Source organism: Octodon degus, unplaced genomic scaffold (genome assembly GCF_000260255.1).
Source record: "Octodon degus isolate 3935 unplaced genomic scaffold, OctDeg1.0 scaffold00011, whole genome shotgun sequence".
Classification (NCBI taxonomy): domain Eukaryota; kingdom Metazoa; phylum Chordata; class Mammalia; order Rodentia; family Octodontidae; genus Octodon; species Octodon degus.
Genome location: NW_004524587.1, coordinates 20,339,194 through 20,347,758, shown reverse-complemented (window position 1 = coordinate 20,347,758; position 8,565 = coordinate 20,339,194). Strand labels below are relative to the sequence as shown.

Genomic DNA, 8,565 nt, shown 5'->3' with positions numbered 1-8,565 from the left:
ATTAGGTCCTGTACTATATATTATATACATCTTTACATTGCTTTACATGATTGGTGCAAAAAGAACATCATTCATGTCAATGACATCTTCATATCTGAAGAGAAGTAAGGATTTTCTGGTACTAAATGTTGCATTCAAAAGGACTGACTTTCTTGAAAACTACTCAAAATTTTATATTGTCATATGCAGAGCAACTGCAGTCCTGACTGACAGCACCTCAATGATATTTTAATTTGCACCTCTCAAATGACCAGTGATGTTGAATATATTTTCATATACTTCTTTACTGTTTGCACTTCTTTATTTGGGAAATGTCAATTAATTTCATAAACTAATTTTTGGATTGGATCTTTAGATTGGGGGGTTTCTGATTTTTTTGAGTTCTTTACATGTTCTAGATATTAGACTTTTGTCTGATGTACAGTTGGATGACATGATATTCCACATAGTAGATCCCAAAATCTCCACTAAAAGACTTCTATATTTAATAAACAAATTCAGTCACATAGCTTGATACAAAGTCAACACTCAAAACTCAATAACGTTCTCATATATAATTAACAAACTTACTGAGATTAAAAGTGGGGAAACCATGCATTTAATCCTAGTGTCAAAAAAATGAAATACTCAGGAGTCAAAATAATACAGGTAGTAAAAGACATTTACATTGAAAATTATTCTGAAAACAAATAACAAAGAGCATGAAAGAAAGAAATGATATCACTTGCTCTTGGGTAGAAAGAACAAATATAATGAAATGTCCAAAATTCCAAAATAGTTATGCAGATTTAATGCAATCCATATCAAAATTCCAATGGCATATCACACAGAATTAGAGTAAATGATCCTAAAATTCTTTTGAAATCAAAAGAGACATAGAATAGCAGAAGCAATTCTGGGCAACAAAGACAAGGTAGACTACATCACAACCTCTGATGAGAAATTACACTACAAAACAAATGTGATAAAAATATCATGGAACAGGGAAAAATAAACAGAACTTCTGAACAATGGAACAGATTACAAGAAACAAAAACAAATCCAAACATACTCAGCAACTTTATTTTTGACAAGAAATCCAATAATTTTACTGGAAGAAAGCCTCCTTAATAAATGGTTTTAAGAAAACTGGATTTCCATATGTCAAACAAGACACATGTCTCTCACACTGTACTAAATTAAAATAAAAATGTATAGATATCTAAATATTAGAACAGAAATACTAAATTTGCTAGAAGACAGAATAGGTGGAACTCTTGACATAGATGTGAGCAAAAATTTTATGAATGAAACCCTCAGTCATAGGGGCAGCGTCACAGTGAAGCAGCACCTGTGATGTCATAGTAAAAAGCAATTATACAGCAAAGAATAACCAACAGTTTGAAAAGAAAATGCCTGGACATGGAAAAGTATTTTATGGGTGTTTGGTTTTGATTTTGTTTTTTCAAAAGAAGACATTTTTGATCATTTTAAAAGGTCAATTGCTTTGATAAATAATTGAATAGCTGATAAATATATAGCATGAATACAATTCAGTTTAGATAACTATGAAACATTGTTATATCTCCTATTTTAGTATGCTTACAGGACATTCCAACATGAATACTTGGAAATAACTGACATTTGGGATATTTCAGAATCACAATTCCTCTCAAAGTTTTCCTTAGACTTTATTGTCCTGTTAGGTATGATTCCTGAAATTTTAAAAATGTTTTGTCCATCAGGTATTATTCAGCATATGAAGTAAATTTCAGCCGGTTTTCCAGAATACTGCCTTTAGTTAATTTTCTTTCCCAGGAAAAGTACATGTTAATGACTTGTTTTCTTCAGCAACGGCACTTCAGGCAGTGAGATACACTCATAAGCGCCTGAATCTCTTATTGATCCATTTCTTCAATAATTACCTCTTATCTTCAAAAGTACAAAAGACAACATATGGAGTGTTAGAAATCAATAACACTAAGGATATGAAAGTAAACAGTTTGAGCTGACTTTTGTATTTTTATGAAAGTGGTCAACATTTTAATAGAGGGTGGCACTGGTGAAGGTGGGAATGAACAGCATCACTTTTCTTCATCAAGCTTCTCAATATGAGGTAAGAAAGGTCACATTTACTGATCAGCTCTCGTCATACATAAGTATATACATAAATAGACCCATGTATGCTATAGACATGTTCAGAGCCATGTACTAGTGTGCATAATGTGCAGATAGATATTTTACATATAAAACACACTTGTGCATGTTTAAGAAAATCACTCAAATTAACTGTACAAATTTACTTTCACATAGTATCAACCAACCAAAGCACAGTCTTATTTCCGAAATTTTTCTAAACTTTTTGACTTTATTACTCTAAGAATTATAATTTCACACCATCTCGTGTTCAGTTTTCAAAATAAACAATTAAAATTTATTCATATACAAAACAAAACCTCTTAAATATATCTCCAAAGCTTAACATACACACAGGAGGTTACAATTGTACTAATAAAGGAAGGAAGGTTGGGGAAATAGTTCAGCAGTCTAAGCACCTATGTGGAAAACACAAGGCCCCAAGTTTGATCCCTTGTCTTGCATGCTGTGCCAACCCCAGATTTTGGCATGGAGGTGCATGTTTGTAATTCTAGTTTTGAGGAAGCTAAGATAGGAGGACCACTATGAATCTGAACTTCATAATGAGACCTGTATCCAATTAAAAAAAAGAAAGAAGGAAGAAAAAGAAAGAAGGAAAGAAAGAAAGAGAAAGGAAAAAGGAAAGAAAGACAGAAGCAAGCAAGCAAATATGTTTATGGGTGGCGAATATGTAAGACACAATTCACTGTTTCCAGGCTTTGATGAACTTATGATTTGAAGAGAGATAAAGAGGACATGGGCTGAACAGTTAACGGTATGAAAGAATCCTTGGGATGGGATGGGAAGCACTGCCACAGACCCACATTGTTCTCTGAGAAGATAAACCAGGTAAAGAGGAAGTGATCCTAGAGTCCTTATGTGGCACATATACTTATAATGTCCACATAAAAGATGAAGCTAGAGTTGGCATGATCCTGCTCTACAGCTGCACTCAAATATGCACTCAGCAGACATTTATTTTAAATCTGCTCAGTTTTCTATTTTATTCCCCATTTCTGGGAATAGTGATGCAGATATAAACAAGGTAAAGTTAATGCACTCAGTGAGCATATATTTAATACTAAATTTGGAAAAACAAGTAATATTTTCAAAGGACATAAATAATTGTAAATATAGCCAAGTATTGGAAGGAGGAAAGAAAGCGCTTGACACATAGTGACCATGAAGTCCAGGTGGAGGTATGTGAGTGCCCTCTCTGAAAAGGAAGCTCAGATGACTCACAGAGGACAGAGCAAGAGACAGAAAGACAGAGGTCCCCCGTAAAAATGGAAAGAGCAGAGCCTGAGGCAGGAAGGTGTTCATTTTGCATGATGCAAATATAAGTGCCCCATCCAGACCTTCATCGGCTGGATTACTCATTTTCTAGCTTCTGTGATATTTGCTAAAATTTACAAATGCTCACTTTTCTGAGTTATTGCCCAGAGTCAAACAGGAAATTCAAAGGGCATTAAAGATAGCTTAGTGCTTTACTAGTCAATTTTAACTGAACAAGGGCAAGCATGTCAACAATCCCTGATTATAACATGGTGATGTGCACCTCAGAATGCTCAGTGACAAAGACCAATGTCTCCAGAAGCTCTGCTTAAGGAGAACAGAATGGAAGATAGTTTTCATCAGTAGTTTTGGGAGAATGTCATCCCATGACTCTCTTTTTATAATTTATCCTAGATTGTGTCTCTCTAGACAGGGACGGAAATTGTGACTTTGTGTAATGAATTTGATATAAGGAGCAAAGACATCTCATTTGTATAGACTTCCAGCTTGTTATATTTCCAAGACTGCTCTACTAGGCTGCCTCACTGGTTTGTAAGATGCTATGCATGGTAGCTCTGATCATCTCACCTCTGGTCCCTCCTTGGGAGAATATCTATAAATATGGAATTGACCTCCACTTCGAATTGTCACCTTTCCTCACCTAGGGACACTGACACAGTCTATGAGTAAGCTCATCATGCTGGTCCCATTAATTCAAGGAAAGACTAACATTGGTGCGGAATTTCTTTTTTAAAATTTTATTAATTTTAATTAGAAAGAAATAGCAATGAGACAGATTCAAAACAGGCTAGTAGGGCAGTTGCAATAATTAATACATTGCATATTGTTGTCTTCATAGTAGTCATTCACAGTACAAGGTGCAGACATCATCTCCTATCTAAAAATATTAGCACACACGTTTCTTCTCATTGAACTAAGAGAAAGTAGCTGTATATCTATCTTAACTATTTTTTTTGTATATATATATATATATATCCTGAGTTACAGGATATCACAGCACAGGTTCTCTTACGTCCTGATTCCTCACTGACCTTGAAGGGCAAGGGTCAAATATAGACTATCCTTGTAGACCTTGTTTTTCTCTGATTTTTGGTCTGCAAACTTTAGTTGTTAACCCTCCAGAAGAGAAGCTTAATGATATTATTACCCTGTAACAGATGCAGTTGAGCTTAACATCACTGTCTGTCAATTATTACTATACTCTCTTTAAAGTAAATGTTTGTTAAAAAAAAAAAAGGTAATAAAAGAAAGCAAGAAACAAGAAAAATAATATCATAGGACTGTCCTGGTACAAGGTTATATACGGTTTGATTTCTAAATTTCCACATAAAAAATGTGTAATCGTATTTTTTTCACATTCTATAGGGACTTAAAATTTAGAATATCCATGGTTGTTGGAAAATACCAGTTCCATGTCATGTCTAAGGCATAATTGGTGTGGAATTTCTTGCCGATTTTTTTTCCCAGAAGAGCTCTTATAATGCAGCATTTGAGCTCTACAAATGTAGCATTTGCTCTTTAACTCCCTACTTTTCTCGAAATGTTCTTGTCAAGAACAGCGCCCTATAAACTACTTGATCACATTCATAATAACCTGCCAGTGTGGCAGAGAATTAGACAGAAGACATTCCGCTGTAAGAATTGAGGTGTCTGACTATAGCACGGCAGCAGGAATGGGCCTATTTGAGATTGAATATTGGTGTTAAATTATATACCCATGTATAAGTGGGTATTTGTTGCTGTTTGGTTTGTTTTGTTTTAGGGTAGAAAATTGGTCTGAATTTATTAAGACGGCAGGTTATGAAGAGAAAAATGAGGAAAAAGAACCAAAAAACCTCCCAAGTTTTTAGGTTCCATCTTTCATTGATTAATACATACATTTAAACTACATCTCCAAAAGTGGCATGGTAAATTCTTAACTGCCAAGGTTCTCAAACAGCAAACATGCCAATTCTTATCTTTCCAAATATCAAGAAACCCTTGGGAAGAGACGCTGGTTTGAGTTACAAATTTCTATTACTCCCACTCACATTAAGTCTGGTCAGGAAACAGTAGTTTTTTCCCCACTTGGAAGAGCTGAAGCTACCTTAAATCAGGTTTGTCTTGCTCCTGCACAATCAACCAAATTACGCATGCTCACTGCTTCAGCCTTCCCTGAGTCTTCCTTTCACTTGGTATTCACTCATTAAATATTTGTTGAGGGCTGGGGAGAGAGCTCTGTGGTCTGTGTCCGCCCATGCTGCAGAGGCTGAGACAGGAGGATCACTACGAGGCCAAGCTGCATAGCAAGACCCTGTATCAAACAATTAATTAATTTAAAAAAGTTTTTTATAAATTTGTTGAGAACAACCAACAGATCTTTTAGAGCCAATGTTGAAGCATCTCCTGGAAGTGCAAAAACACATCACAGAAAACAACGTCCTCGCCTCCATGGTAATTATATTTTAGTATATGCACATCTATGAAAGCATTATTTTCTCATGATATAGTAACCACATGCATTTGTTGCAGGGTAGAGTTTGTCTTTTCTACAGTAATTTGTATAGCTTAATAAAAATATAGGCTATTTGGAGTCATTTTAAATGCTTACTATTAAGTAAAGTAAGTTCAAAAGTATAAACACAGAGTGGGCATGTTTAATGGTGGATCACACTGACCAGTAAAAATAAACGATGTTGCAATATTTTTATTTGAAATTAGGCTTGGCTCTTCTCTTTTTTAAGGTCAAAATGGTACATCTGGTAGAAATAAGGTACAATAAATTTTCAAAAGCAATAAACTATCAGGGAAGAAATACAGAGTTAGGAAGAGAGATTTTTCTGGAGAAGATATATGAAAGTATTAAATATTAAAGGGATAATCCCTATTGCTTTGCAATTTAAACAGCAATAAGTGAATGCTAGGGTTGATTAAAGGATTGCATTTTACTTTACTGTTTAATTTGTTTTGAAGTGTTTATGGAAAGAACAAGGAAAAAGAGAGAATTTCTTTCTGCAATAGATGTGCTTGGAAGGGACATATTTATACCTGAAAATATTTTGAACTTGGTTAATTTGGCTAGCAAGTCAAAATCATCAGTTGCTTTATAGTTCTAGAAATGGCATGTTTCAGTGCTAGGTCTTTTGGCCTTCATTTTGCTTTAATTATCTTTTAAACATGTGGACTATTACAATTTCCTTAAATGTTCTGATCTATTTAACCATCTGTAAAATTATTGTAAAGTCAACATTCATAAGCATATAAATGCACATATATTAATGAATTAACTCATTAAATCTTTTTTGGCATACAACCTGATGTATAGTAAGGCTCCAATATATGGAATTATGCATAATTATTGGAATAAATTCTCACTCTGTGTTGGATTTCGTCTTCAGTCTTTTGGTGGTTCAACAAACTGTATCTTCCTAAATTACATGCAGGAATTACTTTAATTCTCCAGTTTATATTTACATATGAGGCTAGAGACATAAATAAGTGGCCTAAAGTTAGTTTGTGTGCTCGAGAAGGGACAGAGGCCAGACATTCGGGGTCCTAATTCCATATCCACAACCATCATGTATGGACGATGTATGGATGTGAGGCAGATTGAATGAAACTATAAATGTTTTCATGGGGAAATAAACATTTGAACATTTTCTTGGTGAAAAAGAAAATGAGAAATTGGGAAAAAATTCTCTAATTTTGCTTTAGGTTTCGGTTATGGATTCCTTTCTTTCCTTAAACACATTTAAATAGCAGTATTGAAGCAATGCCTTTGAAAATAAAGTTCCTTTTGTCAATGTGAGTAATAAAATGAATGTTATAATTTACATGATCATAAACATTGGAAACCTGAAAAATTTAAATTTAAACTTATAATTATCCTGATTGGTATTCTTCAGAGGTGATAAGACGTAAGTCAAGTTAATTTAAAAATCCTGATCAAGTCCCACAAAGGAATGATTAAATATATATATTTTAAATTTATATATGAATTTAATTATATAACTAATGAAATAAGTATTGGAATATTGGTGTGAAAACTATAATGCTAATTATTTTAACAACTGTCTAATTAATATCCTATAATGATATTGGGAATATTTCCCCATACCTTTTCCATTACACTTCTCATACTCAATCTTATCAATTTATTTAAAAATCAATTGTTAATGCTTTCAGTAATGATCCATGCATTCCTTGTATCAGTACATACTTAATTATTCTCCTTATATAAGATATTTTCCATGTGTAAGAGGAAGGAAATAATAAATCAGATAGTAACTAAACTTATAGTGATATAAATTGATCAGTACACTTTAACAGCAATAAACAGAATGAAGATCAACTTTCAAAATGAAGATAGATCTTCAAGTAATTATTTTGAATGTCTCTCTCTTCTTAAATTTTTTTAAAAAGTTGAAATGAGTATTTAGGGCTAATCTATGTTGAGAAAAATTACAGAAGGACTTTTCTAATAAAATTTAACATGCTATCAAATCTCATCCCTCCCCGTAGAAGAATATACTTCATTTAAAACTTCTGACACTTTCCCCTAGTGTATCTCCAGGGATTTAGTTTCTATTGAAAACTTTGGAAATTCTATGTATTTCACTAAATAATCATGATTTTTTCATATACAGTGAAACAAGTAAAGAAGAGTTTAATCTGTTACCTAAAATATAAGGATTATGCAAATGTTAGTTGAGTTTTCATTCTAAAACAGCTCCAAAACGCTTCAGAATTTTGATTAATTTTCTTTTCTTCCTTTTTTACAGAGTTTGGGATCAAAGCCAGGACCTCTCACATGTTAGACAGACTCTCCACTAGTGTGTCCCGGCTACAGCTTTGATTAGTTTTCTTTTGAATCACACACACAAAAAACATTTAAGAAATCATCTGCTGTGTTTGACAATCTCGCCTACTAGATGTACTTGTCCATTTATACTGCTAAAAGCAAATACCATTTACTGGCAAATTTCTAAGAAAAGAAAGCTGTGTTCTCACAGTTCTAGACACCAGGAAGTCCAAGATTAAGTCACTAGCTGGTGTTGGTAGCTTGCAAAGGCTTCTTTCTGTTCCCAAGTAGTTGGCTTGCTGCTGTCTCTTTCAGAGAGAAAAGAGCCCTCATCCAGCTGAAGGTAGAAAGGTTTGTGATAGGATTGTGAGTGT

The 8,565-nt window shown here is 33.7% G+C and overlaps 1 pseudogene; it reads right to left on the bottom strand.

Annotated features, from left to right (window-relative positions):
* LOC101560664 overlaps nucleotides 1-8,565 on the bottom strand; it is a 14,524-nt pseudogene that overhangs the window by 4,573 nt on the left and 1,386 nt on the right.